The sequence below is a fragment of the Sminthopsis crassicaudata genome, chromosome 2 (genome assembly GCF_048593235.1).
Source record: "Sminthopsis crassicaudata isolate SCR6 chromosome 2, ASM4859323v1, whole genome shotgun sequence".
Lineage (NCBI taxonomy): Eukaryota > Metazoa > Chordata > Mammalia > Dasyuromorphia > Dasyuridae > Sminthopsis > Sminthopsis crassicaudata.
Genome location: NC_133618.1, coordinates 70,853,846 through 70,875,745, shown reverse-complemented (window position 1 = coordinate 70,875,745; position 21,900 = coordinate 70,853,846).

Genomic DNA, 21,900 nt, shown 5'->3' with positions numbered 1-21,900 from the left:
TCAGTTTACTTGTAATGCAGTTTTGTCTCTTACCTGATTTTTTAGCTTCCTCTGTAAATAGGAGTAGTGTCTTCTGCTCAATGGCAAAAATTCTCACACTTGCCCATACCAAACATCAAATCATTTATTTCGTTCACTCTCAGCCCTCTTACCCCAAATTCCCAAATATCAACTACCTTCTCTTCATCCTAAAACATTTTTTCCTCTCACTACATGTATCTTTTACAAGTCATTAAAGGTGGAAGGATTAGACTATTCCTTATTCTCATTGCCTCTTCTAGATTGTTTGCTTATCTTATCTTTCCTCATTTGATATAGATGCTATTCATTTCTACCACCCAATTAAAATCCTAGTGGCTATTGTTTATAAATATCCTATGAGTTCATTATTCATCTCACATCATATTTTTTTGTTAATGAAGTAATCATTGGGGAACAATAAATTATTGCAAATGATGATGTTTTGAATGCTGTGGATAAGTTCCCTTACTTTGGCAGGCTACTTTTCAAGGGATGCCCACACTGATAATGGATTTGACACACATTGATCTAGCTAGTTTATCATTTGGGAGGTTACAAAGGAAATTGTGAGATAGGAGATATATTAGAATGACTACCAAATTGATGCTTTGAAAATCCTCCCACTGGATATCTGTTGCCCCTTTTTGTATCCACGGAGATAAGCACAATGAACAGTATATAATAGATAATAAATAATTCTTGACAGACTGAAAAAGTAATAGTCATAAAATAAAGAAACTAGTCCCTCCTTTGTTTTGAATGGCGCTAAAAATTTTACTATTTATCCTTATTATTGTATTATTGAATAATATATGCTTGTGGTTCACTATAGCCTTACATCCTGCTCAAATGAATACTAGTCAACTGATACTTCCTCTAATTTTCCCTTGGAAATTGAAAAGTTTTATCTTAATTTTGAAATATATTGATAATATGTATATACACACACACACACACACACAAACACACACACACACACACACATATATATATATATATATATATATTTGTCTCTTTCTTGACACTATTTGTGACACCTAGATTTTCAAATCATACTTCTGTTGGTGTTTCAACTAACATTTCCCACAGATTCTGTGGCCTTCTCACTCTAAATCATCTAAACATCACTACACACTTTTCAACCTTGAATATTCCTCTGCAAGGCCTGATATCTTTTTCTATTGAAGCATTTCTTTTGGATCCTCCAATTTTTAAAGCTTTCTACTTAAGATTTCATTGTCTTTCAAAGTCTATTCTTGACTGAGAAACTTCAAAAACACCCTTATCACAATCATGTTTCAATTCACTTTTGAATGTTATCTTCCCTTATAAGAATATCAGTTATTAATATTGTCTTTTGTTTTATTAGAAACTTTATCTCCATCATCTAGCATAGTGCCTGGCATACACATAAACAATTTTTTGATAGTTTGTAACATTATTTCCTTGACCTAGTAATCCTTGTATTTGATTACTGAAGTTCTGTTTTTTGTTTGTTTGTTTGTTTGTTTTTTCCATTTTGGGACCATATTCAGGAAGTGATTGGTGGAATATTACAGTGTCAATTTTATTCTTTTGATTTAGGATACCAAGACAGTTTTTCTTCATAATTTATAGAAATATGATGTCTAAGAGTTTTAAATCAAGAGTTTCTGATCATTTAATAAATTTTAAATTATTTCCCCTGCATCTATTTTTTCTAATTACTTATTTTTCCAAGGAGGTATTATATTTTTTTCTATTTTGTTTGCTTCTTTTGATTTGGTTTTATTCTTTTTATATTTATTGGAGTTATTAGCTTCTATTTTTCCATTTCTAATTTTTCAGCAATTTTTTCCTTAGTAAGCTTTTAAGAGTAATTTTCATAAATTAATTTTTGTACCTTTTCTTTTATTTGCCCAATCCCACTTTTTAAGTAATCTTCAGTGGATTTTTGTACCTCTTTTTCCATTTAGTCTATTTTGTTTTTTAAAATGTTATTTTCTTCTTTATTTTTATGTCCTTTAACAAGCTATTGAAGCCTTTTTCATGATTTTCTTACATTATTCTCAATTCTTTTTCCCAATTTTTCCTTTATCTCTATTATTTAATTTAAAAAATCTTTTTTAGATCTCTTCTTGAAATATATTGGGGGGACAGGAGTTTTGAATATAGGTATTTTGATTTTGTTATCTTTTTTTTTTATCTTACTTGTGACTAGAGTATGTTTCCCTGGTCATGTTTTTCCCCCTCATTTTTCCAGCCTATTTCTTGATTTTTAACCTTATGTTATAATTGGGTTCTGCTCCCAGAATTATCTTGAGCTTCATGTTTTTCATGCTGTGGTTTTCAGAGCTAATTGTTAAAGTCTAAAAGTATTCAGTTCTTTTGAAGATTATATGATTTAAGGAGAGGTGCAGTCTCTGCTCTTCAAGTGACTGAATATAAATACTCTTTTCTGCCCTGGAACTGTGATAGAGGCATCCTCTCCCACTATTAGCTCTTCTTACAATGCTATTGTAATGTAGATTGACAAATAGCAGCAGAGTCCTGCACTATCAAAATATTGCTTATACTTTCCTTCTGACTAATAGTCTTATCCCCTTAGAATCTATGAACTGAGAGTTCTACAGTGGCTATTGATTCAGTCCTTCCTGTTTCCAACTCCCCCCCCCCCCACAAGCCTACTTCTAGCTTGCCAGATTGTATTCCACTCTCACCTCAGTGAAACAGACTTTTCTTGGAAACTTTTAAATTGTTTAATTTGTTTAAATTGTTTTAGGTTGGAAAATAATTTCATCCCATTATTTCATTGGTCCTGCTACTCCAGAATTCATTATGAGGCATGATTTTAAAGTTGTTGGAAAAGGAAGAGAATATGGTTTTGAGAGAACTCAGGTGAGTCCCTGCATTCATTAGTACACCCTCTCAGCTCTGTGTAGTGAAGTTGTAAGCTTTACATAGCATACTGCAATGACAAGAATATTGTAATGACCTTGTGCAAAGTCAAGAATTTCCAGGGACACACTTGTACTCTATATTTTGCTCACATGGTAATAATCCTAATTCATGTCCATTTTTTACCTGGACTGCTGTAATGTCTTCTTCATTCGTCTCCCTTACTTCAGCGTTTCCTTTCTACAAACTATTTTCAACACAGCAACCAAATAGATGCTCAAAAGCATTAATGTTCTCCTTATAGTCTCTAAAATAAAATAAAAGGTGTTTTGAGGAGTAGAGTTAGATGTGTGTATGTGCATGTGTGAGCAGGTTTTTAAAGTTCCTTACAATATTTTTTTAAATTACATTTCATGGATTTTTGCATTGTACTTTCCCCTTTTTCCCATTCTGCTTCACAGTTCTATTCAAAGTACCCAACTAAGCTCCAAATGTTTCCCATATCTGAAAAGTTCTCCTTTCTCATCTCTCTCTCTCTTCAAAAGCTAGCTGCTTTAAGGTTCAGATCATATAGCAATTTCTATAAAAGACTTATTGAAATCTTTCCATTGATATTTATCTTCATTTTAACAAGATAATTGTGTTTATATTGAATATAATTGTTATTTTTCTTTGCAGTGCACGGAAGTTCAAAGGAAAAAATCTTTATGGATGTCAAAAGGAACTTACCATAAGGGTCAGAACCAGAATGACAGAGAACAAAGACTTCATTATCTGAGCTCTTTCAGTCTTCCCTCAGATCAACACCAGATCAAGACTTTGAATGGATTTTGGAGTGACAGAATCCACAGATGTTTGGAGTTTACCATATTGCCAGCAGAAGATATTTTGGAAGAACTTGAGGGAAGTTTAATAGAGTAGGGTAGTGGATTGGGGGAAAGAAAGAGGAAGAGGAAGTTCTTAGCCCAGCTGAGGAGCATTACAGGGAGGGCCAGAGCTGAGTCATCTCCATGTGGTAGGGACATCTAGTGGGATACTCCTAACCAAAATACAAAAGTTTTTATTACTCTTTCTTGATTTGGAAGCCAGTGGACAAGCAGACTACCAGTGATACATCCAATAGAACTAGAAAACGCAAATAGTGGATGTTGGAAACCAGGGACACTGATACATTGTTGGTGGAATTGTGAATACATCCAGCCATTCTGGAGAGCAATTTGGAACTATGATCAAAAAGTTATCAAACTGTGCATACCCTTTGACCCAGCAGTGTTACTACTGGGCTTATATCCCAAAGAGATCTTAAAGAAGGGAAAGGGACTGTGTGTGCAAGAATGTTTGTGGCAGCCCTCTTTGTGGTGGCCAGAAACTGGAAACTAAGTGGATGCCCATCAATTGGAGAATGGCTGAATAAATTGTGGTATATGAATATTATGGAATATTATTGTTCTATAAGAAATGACCAGCGGGATGATTTCAGAGAGGCCTGGAGAGACTGACATGAACTGATGTTGAGTGAAATGAGCAGGACCAGGAGATCATTATATACTTCAACAACAATACTAAATGATGATCAATTCTGATGGAAGTGGTCCTCTCCAACAATGAGATGAATCAAATCAGTTTCAATAGAGCAGTAATTAACTGAACCATCTACACCCAGCAAAAGAACTCTGGGAGATGACTATGAACCACTACATAGAATTTCTAATCCCTCTAATTTTGTCTGCTGCATTTTGGATTTCCTTCACAGGCTAAATGTACACTATTTCAAAGTCTGATCCTTTTTGTACAGCAAAACAACTGTTTGGTCATGTATACGTATATTGTATTTAATTTATACTCTAACATATTTAACATATATTGGTCGACCTTCTATCTGGGGGGGAGGGGAAGGAGGGGAAAATTGGAATAAATGGTTTAGCAATTGTCAATGTTGTAAAATTGCCCATGCAAATATCTGGTAAATTAAAACTATTAAAAAAGTTAGGAGAAAAAAAAAGAAAGAAAAGGCAGATAGTGAGCCCCTGAATATAACAAGAGTGAATTGTCAGTGGCCATTGATAATTAGATGGAAGCCAGCACCAGACCCAAGGAAGCTGTTGTGGTCTGTAGGGGAAGATTCAGAGAGATTCCCATTTGCTGCAAGAGCAGATCTCAACCTTTAAAAATGAGCAAAAACACAAAAAGTGTTTTTAGGATTTATACCAGGAATGAGGGCTGTTTCAATATTACGAAAACTATTAGCATAATTAACTATAACAATAGCAAAAATAGGGGAACTAATATGATTATCTCAATAGAGATGGAAACATTTGAAAAAAATCTAACACCTATTCCTATTAAAAACACTAGAAAGTATAGGGATAAATTAATTTTTTTCTTAAAATGATCACTTGCATCAACTTAAAAACATCAGTAACATTATATGTAATTGGGATAAACTAGAACCTTCACAATAAGATCAGGGGTGAAATAAGGTTGCCCACTATCAGTTCTACTAAATATTGTATAAGAAATGTTACCTTTCACTATAAAAAAAAAGAAAACAAATTGAAAGGATTAGAGTAAGTAATGCAGAAACACAATTATCACTCTTTGCAAAAAATAACTAGAAATAGTTAACTTTAGGAAAGTTGCAGGATACAACATAAATCCACATAAATCATCAACCTTCCTATATGATACCAGCAAGAAATTCAAAGAGAAATTCCATTTAAAATAATTGTAGGCAATATATAATATTTGATAGTATACTTGCCAAGACTAAGTCAGGAACTACATGAACACACTTACAAAACACTTCCTACACAAATAAAGTAACATTGAAACAATGGGAAGAACATCAAGTAATCATGGATAAGCCAAGCTAATATAATAAAGATGACAATAGTACTTAAACTGCTCTACTTAATCAGTGCCACACCAATGAAATTACCAAGAAATTACCAATGAACTTGCCAAGAAATTTCTTAACAGAGCTAGAAAAATAATAACAAAGTGCATTTGGAAGAAAGAAAATCAAGAATTTAAAAGGAATAAATGTAAAAAACCACAAATGCAATCCAGGGCTTAGGTGAGAAAGGCTTGCATCAGAATAGTGGCAATATAAGATAATTTGCATATTTGAGAGATGTTCAAAAGTGAAATAATTAGTCTTTGGCAACATATTGGATGTGAAATGTGAGAGGTAGAGATATAAATTATGTACAATCACACAGTGATATAACTATCAGTGAAGCTTATTCTTACAATTTGTGCTGCTTGGCTCTTTCTATGGACATAATGCTGAAGTATTTGTTTGAATGAGTGTGGAATGCCCTACAGCCCATAGTAATAAAGTGTTGATGATTATCACCTCATTTGATATGAGCTACCATGGTAGAAACCATGTAGTTGACAACTGGCAATTAATCTAGTGTATTTATTTCATCAAAACAAGAAACATTTGAGTGATACTCATTACAAAATTGTTCTCTACTGCCATATAAAATCAGAGAAAAAAATGTGGCAAACATATTGTTTGTTACCCTTAGGCTTCCTCTGCATTTGAAATGGCTATGATCTCCCCATCAAAAGTGATGAACAATTCAGTTCATCCCACCCACATTTTTAAAGGAAAAAAAGTAGCTTCACTTTTCAGTGGTTTTGGACAATGTAAACTCATTACATACACATAGGCTTAGAAAACAAAACTCTTGTACCTCTCTTCGGTGGGAAATACACTTCATTGGTCTGCTACAGCTTAATAGCCAAGCCCGGTCTGGCTCAGCCAAGTGTGTAGACTATGCCTTCTCAAGAAGTGAAAAGTGACAAATTCAGTTACTTGGGGGAAGTGAGGATACTTTTATTTTCTTTGGTCAGTGAATTGAAAGATTATTCTGATGGTACACTGAAATCCACATACAATATGAGAAAGAAAGAAAAGAAAGCATAGGGAAAGGTAGTCACTTCTCTCTACAAATATAATCTATCTTGTTGTCAAGGCTGTTCAATCTCTGACACATATGTGCCAGAGAAATTAGAGAAACAATGGTTGTTACTGTAACACAGGATTGTCACTGCTCAGTTCTTTAATATATACTAAAACAAAGACTTTATGTAACATACAAAACATAGTCTGCACAGTAATAAGTAATAATTCAGTGCCTACTATGTACCAGGCATTGTATTAGGCTCTTGGAACACAGAGAAAGACAAAGATATTTGCTAATTACAAACTAATGAAGAAATGTTCATGACAGAATTCTGTGGGACATCTGTTAACTGTGAGAAAGCATGATTTTAATGAGGATTCACTGAAAGCTTAATTTATGAATTTAAATTATGTTTAAATTATGAATAGCACCCTTAAAGAGGGCAGGGAGATGAGGTGAGTTTGAAACAGGAACATTTTTCACAAGTTTAATTCTTTCCATGGAATACTTGTCATTGCATTTCTAATGGACTTTTACACAGATGTAGGGCCACCCAAGGAGCAAGATCAGAAGACAAGCATTTTGTTGGAAGACAACTTGTGTTACTTTTAAGAAAGAGGCAATAAGTTTAGAAGCAAGAATAATAAATGTGAAGCAAAATTTGTGTCTTCTAAGTGATAATATGGTGGCAGAAGGGTCATGAATAGAATCTTTTTAAAAAGGGAATATGTACCAGAAAATGCATTTAGAGTAAATTGTTTAAAGCAGCCCAGATTAAAGGGGAAAGGTGGTTTGGGACATATCAGGAATTTAAAAAATATGACTAAGTATTTATAATTATATGCTAAACTGTTGTTTCTACACTTCTACAGGATTGTAAATAAGAGATTAAAGGAAAGACAGAAGGAAGGAAGGAAAGAAGGAAGGAATTAAGGAAGGAAGGAAGGAAGGAAGGAAGGAAGGAAGGAAGGAAGGAAGGAAGGAAGGAAGGAAGGAAGGAAGGAAGGAAGGAAGAAAGGAAGGAAGGAAGAAAAAAAGAAAGAAAGAAAGAAAAGGATAAGAGAGACAAAGAGGGATAAATGAGGGAAAGAAGAGGGAGGAACCAGCTTCCAAATACCATTCTAATAACTACTATTAAGATAAACTAATCACTTTGAATACATTTGTGCATGATCTATTTGTATGCCACTGATTATCCTAGTTTTCATAGAAAAATACAGATATATGAAGCAGCACCAAGAAAGATACAAAAATATATATATGAGAAATTGTTAAACACTATGTCTATGGTAAATTTTTATATATGGGCTTTAAAATAGTAACTTAAAGACAATCTTGCCTTCAAAATGTTGATGTTCTAATAAGCAAACACAGTACATAATGGAAAGTTAGAAAATGGGGAATTAAGAAATGGGATTTGAAGGGTACTGGACACTGGCGGGAAAGAGGAATAGCATTCTGGAGTAGGTATTTAAGATTATAAAAGCATAAAACATGTTGAGAGTCACAATTATCCGTGTTCAAATTTTTCCTTTAATATTTACTTGTGGTATAAAGCTGAATAGAATATAATTTCTAGGGGGCAGCTAGGGGGCGCAGTGGATAGAGCACCAGCCCTGAATTTAGGAGGACCCGAGTTCAAATGTGATCTCAGACATTTAATACTTCCTAGCTGTCTGACCCTGGGTAAGTCACTTAAACCCAGCCTCAGGGGAAAAAAAAAAAAAAAAAAAAAAAAAAAAAAAAAAAAAAAAGAATATAATATCTATAAGAATCAGATAGCTCCCTAAAACTTAGCTACTGTCATAGAGAACCTATGATTAATGGAGAGATTTCCATATTGCTGAAATCCTTGACATAGCTATAGATCTCAAAAGTGGAAGGGATATGGAATTTCTTTAATCAAATACTCATATTTTACAGATTAAATAAAATGACATCAGCACAAGTCTAAAAACACTAAAACTGTAAATATATAATTCTACCTTAGTCTATCTGGTGATGAAACAATACAAACAAACAAATAAAAATCTAACCTTCCTTAGTAAGTAAAGAAGTTTCCTATCAATTTAATTGAAGGAGCACTTCACTTAATAAGAATCTGTTTTGTGCCTAATATAGAACACCTGATCTTAGATTTTAAATGATTTTATTATCAAATTCAATTTTATGTGTAGTTTTCTCCCCCTAACTTTAAAGTGTTATATGAAGGTGGTGGCTGTTATAGTAGGTTTTTTGTTTGTTTGTTTGTTTTTGAGGGAGAAGGAACAACATCATTGTATGGATAAGATTTATACTTTTCTGGTCAGCTATAAAATCATTTATCTCTAGATCTTATTCCATGAATTTATTTCATTTTTTACAACTTCTGGCTAATTTATAGACTTGGTATCATGAAGGAAAAACAGTACATGTAGATGTAGACAGAAGATAAGATCCTGTAAAGGCTGAAAACAAAAGCTTAGCCCCCTAGTACACACAAACGCTGAGCACTGCAAGAATGTTCAAATCTATTTCATCTCACTGCCACTGAATTAAAAATTAGGTTGCATAAGGACCGTGAGTGTTGAGAAGAGTGAAGCAATTTCAAGTGACAGAGTTCAAAGGCAGTGGTTATGCATTTCTAAATTGGCACTGAATCTCCTTTGGAGATATTTTGCACTTAGTAAGGTGGCTATCACAACTGAACTCTTTCTTTCATTCTTGAGAAAATTGTGAATGGTCCATCTACTGAAATTAGTTTGGAAGGAAATCCTAAGGTGTTACTAAGGAGTCTGGGTATATTGTTCTTCTAATGAGTTGGCTATTCTGCTTTAATTCTACATTACCCACTAAAAAGTATGAGTTGAAATGACATTATTTGTGATTTTGAATAAATTCTCTTCAAATCATTACTATTTAAGGATAAATGAAAACTGTCTAAAGAAAGCACATAATTGATTATTTCCCACTGAATGAAAAATGACATAAATAGAATTTATTTTTAAACTGCTTGCTACATCAGCAAAGTGAAATAAATACTTCTATATTAACTGCCAAAGAGATAGTGCTTTTTTGGCACAATGAGTTGTTCTTGTTATATCCTTCGGCTCAACCTAGAAAACCTTCACAGGGGGAGGGTTCTCAGACTAAAATTATGTTGTAGAGGTTTGCACGAACCAAAAGGTCAATACTGATTTTTCCCTATGATGAGTGCAGGAGTCCAAACACCTGGGAAGTGTAATGAACATGGTCACAGAGAATGAGAAACTCAGGAGAAGAATTACATATACCTCAGTTGTTTTCCTGACCATCTTGTAAGGGGAATGACTGGGTATTCACAACAAATACAAACAAAAGGAAAATGCTTAGGCATCATTCAGGCTTCTGTAGTTAAGCAACATGGGTCCCCTTTGCATCAGTCTAATATCACTCCATTTCTGTCATCTTCACTCTCAAGAATAGAATTAGACGAGTATCAGGTACAGAAGATCAGAAAGGTGTAGATTTTGAGCTGAAAGTGATACTGGAGATCAATTCATGTAATGACTTAATTTTTCTGAAGATGATATCAAGACCCAGGGATATTCTGTAGCATATCAAAAGTTTCGTAAATAAAAAGTAGACTGACAGCATTTGAACCTAGATCCTTTGACTACAAGTCATTTATCAGTTTTTTAACAATATCAAATTGAATGCTATAGTCTTAATGCAGTAGTCAATTCAACATGTTCAGAAGCATTTGAGGAATTTCTGAGTGTAATTTTAGTGAAGTATTATCAGATCCTTCATATCAACAAGAGGGCTTTCCCTGTTGAATGAAAAGTTTATAACAATGTAAAATGGGTTCCTCAGATGTTTCTGAATTATTTGCCATGATTATAGGAATAAAATATTTAAATAGACTTAGACTTTGCTTCCTATTGACATTCAGTTTAATAATTTGCAGAATATGTTGTGGTGTAATGAAAAGAGAGGAGACTTGATTTCATGTCCTGGTTCCTGAAAATACTATCCAAATGACCATGAACATTTCATATAACTTGTCTATGTTTCAAATTCTTGTTTTTTGAAAGCAGACCTAAAATATTGCTAAGTGAAAGCTGAGAATAGAACGATTATCCTCTGATGTGTAGATGCATTACTTTTTCTAAACCCTCCATTTAAGTTATGCTCTAGTTTATCATTATGACATGAGGATATTTCTAGGATTTTTAAGGGCTAATTTAGCACAGGCCAAGAACTAACAGACTTAATTAAATTGAACAAACTTTGAAAATATATCCAGGAGCCATAGGTTAAAAGTAGTGTAAACCCATATTAACTAAACTTAGAAGCTCACCGATAGAAAAATAATTAACCATAAAATAGACATGTTTTCCATTCCAACCCACCCTAGTCATAGCAAAATTTCCATGCATATCATTGATAAAAGGACCCATGTAACTTTACCTATAATCAATCATTCCATTTCATGGACTTTAATGTATATAGCAAATCAAATGTGCTTGTATGTATAGAATGCTTTACAAACCCTAAAACACTTTGTGAAATGTTATTTGTATAGAGTCATTAGCCATTAACAAAAAATAAATTAATATCCAGAATTTCTCATCTTCCTACAAAGATTAACTACATAATTTCTCTAGGAATATAAATTACCTAGTGATCAATTCTTGTAGGTATCTAATTTTGGGTTTTCCATAAAGAATTAACCTTGGAGCAGCTAGATGGCAGAGTGAATAGAGCACCACCCCTGACATCAGGAGGACCTGAATTTAAATCTGGTTTCAGACACCTAACACTTCCAATGTGTGATCTTGGACATATCACTTAACTCTAATTGCTGTAACAAAATAATGATAATAATAACAATAATAATAATAATAATAATAATAATAACCTCATTTAAATTCTCAAAATGTAGTTGACCATTCATTTGATCAGTTGACATTTTTGAGATAATAGTGAAACATGATTACTTTCTCCTTACAAGTCAAACATACCTTAGAAGCTTTACAAACCTATACTCAGAATTATCTGGCAAATATGCAATATTACAATTATAAGTCGTCCCAGGCAACCAAGAGGCAACCATAGATATAAGTCAAGCAAATAATATTTTAGGGAAATAGTTTGCAGAGTGACTTGAGAGTTCCTGTGTCCCAAAATACATCCATACCAAAATCTTTGTTTCAAATTCAGAAAGCCAACTTTTCATGATTTTGAATAATATATTTAGGAATCTTCCCCTCCCCTAAAATACAAAGGTTATTGAAAGTGTATGATTTTTTTACATATGTCAACTATTATTTGCTTTGTGAGTGTGTTTTAAGATATGATTGGTAATGCAATTATTTGAAATAAATCATTTATCTGGATAGCACCTGAATACATGGGGCTTTTATTTAAAGCTTGACAGAAGGTTAACGGGCTTGGAATAGAGTGGCATTATTTGGGGGATTATCTTGGCATTAGTCATAGTGAAATTAAAGTTATTAAATATTTCTATTGGCTATAATGAATTGATTATATCTGTGTAATAATTTAGCAATAGGATCCTATTCTCAAAAGGATCCATGTTTTCATTGCTTTGTGAATATTTCTATCAAGGTAGATCAAAAACCTATAGATTTCTTTTCATCCTACATGATGTGTTTCTTCTTATTTTCCCAATGAATTGCCACAGGTGGTCTGCACAGTGTGCTGGAGACCTATTTTTTTTTTATTTGCTCCTGAAATTACTAGATTATCAGCATAACATTTTAACTATATACTTGTTATCACTCATTGTTAACCCATCTTATCTTTCTCTAAGGCAGTGTTAGATTTCAGAATCCAGTTCATATATTATATAATGCTACAATAACCAAGAGTAGAACTTAAACTTATTACGAATAAAAATGTTTTGCCTTTTATCAGTGTATTGTCTAATAACATTCCAGTAGGTCAAAAATAAAAAAAATTCAATTGAACAAAATTAATTACCAGGGAACCATAAGTCAAGTAGTGGAATAGAAAAGAAACTAGTTGCTAGTAGAGTGAAAACTTAAGTGGAGAGTAGAGTAGAAACTTTTTTGGCAGAGTAAAACTTAGGAAAACACAACTTGTCTTACTTTCTTGATTATTATGAACACAGCCATTTTTGGAATTATGGCTTAATCATGAAAAAACTTTAATGCATACCCTCTTGCTTATTCTAAAGGTCACAGATATTAGAGCAGACACTGCAAATTCCTTGGGCAGTTGATTATCATTGAGTCTAGTATTGCACAATCTATACTTAATGAGTAATATAAAGTAAAGATAACCATCAAACAATGTAAGTCTCTGAATTATTCTGGTTACCTAATTATGACTGCTGAATGATAAAATCCTCAGACTGACAGAATGCTGCTCCAGGAAGTTTAAAGGGAGAAGCTTAGTCAAGTCCACATGGGTCATAAAGAACCTGAAGGAAATCACTTATTTGCTTAGAATAATGTTAAATCAAATAGAGAGGAAATCCAAAAGTGCAGAGACTAGAAACTATTATAAACACTACCTCCATTTCTGATAATATATGACAATGAAAATTTTTTTTTTGGCTTCCAGGATATATGATGTTGCTACTTAATCCTTACTTATAAAAAACTATCATTCATGCAACAAAACTGAAAACAAAAATTCTGATGAAATCACATAGATTGGATGAGATAAAGTCTTTGTAAAGGCAGTGACAGTAAAAAAATGAGTGTCATGAAATATATAATACCAAGCTGGAAATATTTTTTATTTTTGACTTGGTAATATTTGACATTTTTGGACCAAAGATTAGCTGAACTCTGTGTGGAAGCCTAATATTTTTGACATTAGCAAATAAGAGACAATTACTAGGTTTAATGGGAAGGATGTGCCTAAATAAAAAGAATGAAGAAAAACATAATCCAAAGGCTGGGCTTGTTGTGGAATGTCAATTACAAGAAAGTCTGATATGGATGTTAAGATCCAGTGGGTAGAGTAGAAAATCTCAAGTCTGCAAAGACTATAAAGAGTTAAAGGAAGGAAAGAAATAGTAATTTTTAAGTACCTACTATGTTCTAAGCACTGTGGTAAGCTATGAAAACCATTTCATTGTTATTTTCACCATAACCCTATTTGGTAGGTGTTATAATTATCTCTTTTTTATAGTTGAGAAAACTGAGCTAGACAGAGCTTAACTACTTTTTCTGTTGTCACATAGCTAATAATTGTCTGCAACTAGGCTGGCTGGATTCAGATTTCCTGATGCTAGGCCAAAAGCTCTATCCACTATATCATCTAACTGATAATCAGAGTTTTCAGAAGTTTTCATGTAAAGATTCCATGTTTCATGAAATCTACAACTTCAACCCTCAAGGTAGGCAGGAAATTTTTAATTATAGCATGATGAATTAATCCATGAAGAAATAGTGAAGTGAGAAATACTAGTTAGTGAATTATCTGTATAAAGCTGATAATACTATGGAAAGGTAACACACAACCTTTACCTGATTATATGTAAATAGCATGCTAATAAGAAATCTATATGTGCTCATAATAGTGGAAATAGTGTTTTTCTTTTTTGTTATGATATATAAGGCATTGTATAAAGAGGTTTTAGGTACATCTTTTCCTGGTGGGAAAGATGAGCCATGAATTTTAAATGGGAGGTCACAGAAGTAGCTGAGTTTTTGTTAATGTGGAGATTGAATGGCTTGAAAGCACAGAAAGTAGAAATCACTGGGAAGTTATGCAAAGGATTATGGCTTTAAAGTCAAAGGAGGGAAATGAATTAATAAACAATGACGAGACATTGGGATTTTCTCTCATTGAAGAAAAGAAAGTCATCTCTTGCACCAGACCAAGATATGATCATTAGTTGAGACAATTAAATAGTTTAGCTCTGAGAGTTCTGTGTTTGAAAGATATGATTGATTTAAAGTGATGGTTGAGTAGATACTGGACCTTATATGCTTAACTATTTCTGTTTTTAGTGATTTTATCAATGTGGCTCTTTGGCAGCACAGATCACAACCCATTCATCTTTTCTCATTTTCAGTCTGAAAGCTGGAAAGGCCTAAAGAGTGATCTAATTCAATCCAAATATGAAAGTGACATTTCTATAATGTATTTGACAAATGGAAACAGAGATTTTTCTTGAACAGCTCCAAAGAGGAGACGCTACCACCTATATTGGTATGATCCCCTTTGTTTTCATCAGGATATCTTTTTACATTAAGCCCAAATTGTCTTGTTAGCAATTTAAATTGATTGCTACATGATTATTTCCTCAGATAACAAATAGATCAATCCCTTCCTTGGCATTATACCTTGTCAAATATGTTTAAATCATTTTCCCCATAATTCTTATCTTCTCTTAATTGTACATAAAAAATATTTTGTGTAAGATATTTTTCCGTTTTGTATGAGTGTTTTGATTGCTGAAGTGGGCAAAGAAGGTTTATGAACAAAATTGATAAAGATACACTTGTAAAGAAAATAATTTTAACATATATAAAGTAGATATAGCCTTTATATAGCACATGAATATACTAAGAAGATATGTTTGAGATCAGGGATTACTGAGGTAGCATTGTGGTCCCTTTGTTCATTTGAATGTGACTATTAATAGAACTTAGAGCTCAGACCTGACAAGGCTATAAATCAAATAACTATTTGGGGATTACAAGAAGATTAAACAAGGATAGTTGAGTTCATAAATGATAAAAATGGATTTTGTAAGATTTACCTCATAAAGGAAAGATGAGTCACTAAACATCAGGAGACCCAGATTTGAGGCACTGGGAGTAATGAAAGTATCAGCTGTGAAAGAGCTGAATATGTAGAAGCAGGCAGGAAGTCAACAGACAAGAAAAAAAAATTATCTACTATACATGGAGAATTTTGATTGGAAGAGAGACATTATTTTGAATAAGAGGTATTGCTTAATGATCTCATTGCTTCAAGTATCTCTTCACCTCCATCCTTTCTCCATTCAGCTCTCAAATGGATACCACTGAACTGAGTACATCTCACAATATCTATCTCTTATTCCCATCCACTTAATAAACGACACTGTATCCTTGTTATCTTAGAATCAAACATAAAATCTTTTGATGTTTAAATACCTTCATAAGCTGGCCCCTTTCTACCTTTTCTATATAGATATTTTTGTAGCATCTAATTCACATACATATGAAATCCAGTAGCACTAACTTTGTTCTTACTAACATGTTATGTGATACTCCATCTCTTGACTCCAGGCATTTTCAATGGTTTTTCATACGATGAAAAATATTCTTCTCCCCTTATTTTCATTTAGGTTTTTTTTTTCCCTAACTTTCTTCAATTTTCATCTAAATCTAATCATTTGGGAGTTTTTTTTCTCTTTTATATAAAAACCTTTTTCTAAGATTACTCTAAATTTACTTGTATAAAGAGCATTTTTACTTGTTTGCTTGTTCTTTCTTTCCACAATTAGGCTCAGGGATGAATGAGAGCACAGGTAATTTTTGCCTTGATTTGAATCCCTAGATTGTAACACTTGACTTAGTGTATAGTAGGTGCTTAACAAATGAGGATGGAACTATGGAAAAGGAAAGGGTGACAAAGCTGAGAAAAAAATTTTACCAGCATTGCAAATGAGATAAAGATCTCATTTCTAAAATATATGAAGAATTGTCAAATTTATATGAATGCAAGTCATTCTTCAGTGGATAAATGGTCAAAGTCTAGAAATAGACAATTTTCTGATGGGGAAATTAAAGCTATCTATAGTCACATGAAAAAAATGTTCTAAATCTCTATCAATTACAAAAATGCAAATTTAAACAGCTCTATGGTACCATTTCATTCCTCTCAGATTGCCTAAGACTTCAGAAAAAAAAAAAAGATAAATGTTGAAGGGAAAACTGAGACACTAACATACTGTTGGTGGAGTTGTAAGGAGAGCAATCTGGAACTATGCCAAAAATGTTATAAAACTATGGATACCCTTCGACTCAGCAGTGCCATTACTGGGTCTGTATCCCAAGGAAATCATAAAGGAGAGAAAAGGATCTATATGTGCAAAAATGATTGTAGCAGCTCATTTTGTGGTAGCAAGGAATTAAAATATGTAGATGCCCATCAACTTGAGACTGGCCAAATAATCTGTGGTATATAAAGATAATGGGATATTATAGTTCTATAAAAATGATAAAATAAAATTGATTTTAGAAAGGCCTGGAAATATTTACATGAACTGATGCTGAGTGAAGTAAACAGAACCAAGAATACATTGTACACAATACAGTAAGAGTGTGCTCTCAATTGCAGAAAGGCGGTGGAGCCAAGATGGTAGAGAAGATACACTCTTTAAAATTCAGGATGTTAAAAAAATAACTCCTTAAAATTCAGGATGGAACAAATAGAAATGAATGATTCATTGAGAACCCAAGAATCAGTCAAACAAAACGAAAAAAAATGAAAAGCTGGAGAATAATGTCAAATACTTACTGGGAAAATCTATAGAACTGGAAAATAGATCTAGGAGAGATAATCTGCGGATTATTGGACTTCCAGAAAACTATGACCAAAAAAAGAGCCTAGATTCTATTTTACAGGAAATTATCAAAGAGAACTGTCCAGAGATAATAGAAACAGAAGGGAAAGTAGATGTTGAAAGAATTAATCAAACTCTTTCTGAAATAGACCCTAAAAAAAGAACACCACGGAATATTGTGGCTAAGCTGCAGAATTACCACACAAAGGAGAAAATCCTGCAAGCAGCTAGAAAAAAACAATTTAAATACCAAGGTGCCACAATAAGGGTCACACAAGAACTGGCTGCCTCCACATTAAAAGATAGAAGAGTCTGGAACCTGATATTCCGAAAAGCAAAAGATCAAGGATTGCAACCAAGAATAAACTACCCAGCTAATTTTAGCATCTTTTTCCATGGAAGAAGATGGTCATTCAATGAAATAGAGGAATTCCATATGGTTCTAAGAAAAAAACCAGACTTAAACAAAAAAATTGATCTACATCCACAAGACTGAAGAGAAACAGAAAAAGGTACACAGAACCCTTGAGAACTATATCTCTGTTGTGGGTATATAGAAAGTACACATGGATAATTTGATTTTACTGATATAAAAGAAAAAAAGGAGGGGGTGTAGTAAAGGGAAGGGGGTAGTATCAGAAAAAGGGGAGGGAGTGATAAAAAGAGGGAAACTACATCCCAGGAAGAGGCATAGAAAATACACCATATCTGAGGGAATTTAGAGAGGGGGAGAATCATTGTGTAAATCTTACTCTCATCAGAAGAGGCTCAAATATTAAATAATTGTCATATTTGTTTTTCAGAGAATTCTCTATCACCTCATTAAAAGGGGGGAGAGGAAAAGGGAAAAGGAAAAGGAGAATAAGGGAAGGGACGTGGAGGGAGGGGGGAGGGATACTACAAAAAAAAGGGGGTGGAGGGCTGCGTGTCACAAGGGGGGTCTATAAATTAAATATAGGGGAGGGGGATCAGGGGGGTCAAGGGAAAAAGCATAATATGGGGATAATATGATGGCAGGAAATACAGAAATAGTAATTTTAACTGTAAATGTGAATGGGATAAACGATCCCATCAAACGGAGACGGATAGCAGATTGGATCAAAAAGCAGAACCTTACAATATGTTGTCTACAGGAAACACACTTAAAGCAGGGAGATACATACAGAGTAAAGGTAAAAGGTTGGAACAGAGCCTATTACGCTTCAGGTAAAGCCAAAAAAGCAGGGGTAGCTATCCTTATCTCAGATCAAACAAAAGCAGAAGTTGATCTAGTTAAAAAAGATAAGGAAGGAAACTATATCCTGCTGAAAGGTAGCATAGATAATGAAGCCATATTAATACTGAACATATATGCACCAAGTGGTATAGCATCTAACTTTCTAAAGGAAAAGTTAAGAGAGTTGCAAGAAGAAATAGACAGTAAAACTATAATAGTGGAAGATCTCAACCTTGCACTCTCAGATTTAGACAAATCAAACCACAAAACAAATAAGAAAGAAATTAAAAAAGTAAATAGAACATTAGAAAAACTAGGTATGATAGACCTTTGGAGAAAACTGAATGGCAATAGAAAGGAATATACTTTCTGTTCAGCAGTTCATGGATCCTATACAAAAATTGACCATATATTAGGACATAAAGATCTCAAAATTAAATGTAGGAAGGCAGAAATAATAAATGCCTTCTTCTCAGATCACAATGCAATAAAAGCTACATTCAGTAAAAAGTTAGGGGTAAATAGACTAAAAAGTAATTGGAAAATGAACAATCTCATCTTAAAGAATGACTGGGTGAAACAGCAAATTATAGAAACAATTAATAATTTCACCCAAGATAATGACAATGATGAGACATCATACCAAAATCTGTGGGATGCAGCTAAAGTGGTAATAAGGGGAAATTGTATATCTGTAGAGGCTTATTTGAAGAAAATAGAGAAAGAGAAGATTAACGAATTGGGCTTACAACTTAAAAGGCTAGAAAAAGACCAAATTATAAACCCCCAACCAAAAATTAAACTTGAAATACAAAAATTAAAAGGAGAAATCAATAATATTGAAAGTAAAAAAACCTATTGAATTAATAAATAAAACCAAGAGTTGGTTTTATGAAAAAGCCAATAAAATAGATAAACCTTTGGTAAATTTGATCAGAAAAAAGAAAGAGAAAAATCAAATTGTTAGTCTTACAAATGAAAAGGGGGATCTTTCCACCAATGAAGAGAAAATTAGAGAAATAATAAGGAGTTACTTTGCCCAACTTTATGCCAATAAATTTGATAACTTATGTGAAATGGATGACTTCCTCCAAAAATATAGGCTCCCTAGATTAACAGAGGAGGAGATAAATTGCTTAAATAGTCCCATTTCAGAAAAAGAAATAGAACAAGCTATTAATCAACTACCCAGGAAAAAATCCCCAGGACCAGATGGATTTACATGGGAATTCTACCAAACATTTAAAGAACAAATAGCCGCAATGCTATATAAACTATTTGAAAAAATAGGGAATGAAGGAGTCCTACCAAACTCATTTTATGACACAAACATGGTACTGATACCTAAACCAGGTAGATCGAAAACTGAGAAAGAAAATTATAGACCAATTTCCTTAATGAATATTGATGCTAAAATCTTAAATAAGATATTAGCAAAAAGACTTCAGAAAATCATCCCCAGGATAATACACTATGATAAAGTAGGATTCATACCAGGAATGCAGGGCTGGTTTAATATTAGGAAAACTATTAGTATAATTGACCATATTAATAATCAAATTAATAAAAAACATATGATCATCTCAATAGATGCAGAAAAAGCATTTGACAAAATCCAACATCCATTCCTACTAAAAACTCTTGAGAGTATAGGAATAAATGGATTATTCCTTAGAATAATCAGGAGCATATATTTAAGACCGTCAGTAAGCATAATATGCAATAGAAATAAACTGCAACCTTTCCCAGTAAGATCAGAAGTGAAACAAGGTTGCCCACTATCACCATTACTATTCAATATACTACTAGAAACGCTAGCTGAGAAAGAAATTCAAGGAATTAGAGTAGGAAATGAGGAAATCAAACTATCACTCTTTGCAGATGACATGATGGTATACTTAGAGAACCGCAAAGACTCTGCTAAAAAGCTATTAGAAATAATTCAGAATTTTAGCAAAGTGGCAGGATACAATATAAATACACATAAACGCTCAGCATTTTTATATATCACCAACAAAATGCAACAGCAAGAGATACAAAGAGAAATTCCATTCCAAACAAATGTTGAGAGTATAAGGTATTTGGGAATCCATCTACCAAATAGTCAGGATTTATATGAGAAAAATTACAAAACACTTGCCAAAAAAATAAAGTCAGATTTAAATAATTGGAAAGACATTCAGTGCTCTTGGATAGGCCGAGCGAATATAATAAAGATGACAATACTCCCCAAACTAATCTATTTATTTAGTGCTATACCAATCAGACTCCCAAGAAACTATTTTAATGACCTAGAAAAAATAACAACAAAATTCATATGGAAGAATAAAAGGTCGAGCATTGCAAGGGAACTAATGAAAAAAAAAAAGTCAGAGGAAGGTGGTCTAAGTGTACCTGATCTAAAGCTATATTATATAGCAGCAGTCACCAAAACCATTTGGTATTGGCTAAGAAGTAGACAGGTAGATCAGTGGAACAGATTAGATACAAAGGACAAAAAAAGGGTACATCTATAGCAATCTAATCTTTGACAAACCCAAAGATACCAACATTAGGGATAAAAATTCATTATTCGGAAAAAAATTGTTGGGAACACTGGAAATTAGTATGGCAGAAATTAGATATGGATCCACACTTAACACCATATACCAAGATAAGCTCAAAATGGGTCCATGAGTTAGGCATAAAGAATGAGATAATAAATAGATTAGAGGAATAGAGAATAGTCTCCCTCTCAGACCTGTGGAGGAGGAAGGAATTTATGACCAGAGGAGAACTAGAGATCATTATTGATCACAAAATAGAAGATTTTGATTACATCAAACTAAAAAGTTTCTGTACAAACAATACTAATGCAAACACGATTAGAAGGGAAGTAACAAATTGGGAAAATATTTTTAAAAGTAAAGGTTCTGACAAAGGTCTCATTTCTAAAATACATAGAGAACTGACCCTGATTTATAGGAAACCAAACCATTCTCCAATTGATAAATGGTCAAGGGATATGAACAGACAATTCTCAGATGATGAAATTGAAACTATTTCCACTCATATGAAAGTGTCTTCCAAATCACTACTGATCAGAGAAATGCAAATTAAGACAACTCTGAGATACCACTACACACTTGTCAGATTGGCTAAAATGACAGGAACAAATAATGATGAATGTTGGAGGGGATGTGGGAAAACTGGGACACTGATACATTGTTGGTGGAGTTGTGAAAGAATCCAGCCATTCTGGAGAGCAATTTTGAACTATGCCCAAAAAGTTATCAAACTGTGCATGCCCTTTGACCCAGCATTGCTGTTATTGGGATTATATCCCAAAGAAATACTAAAGAGCGGAA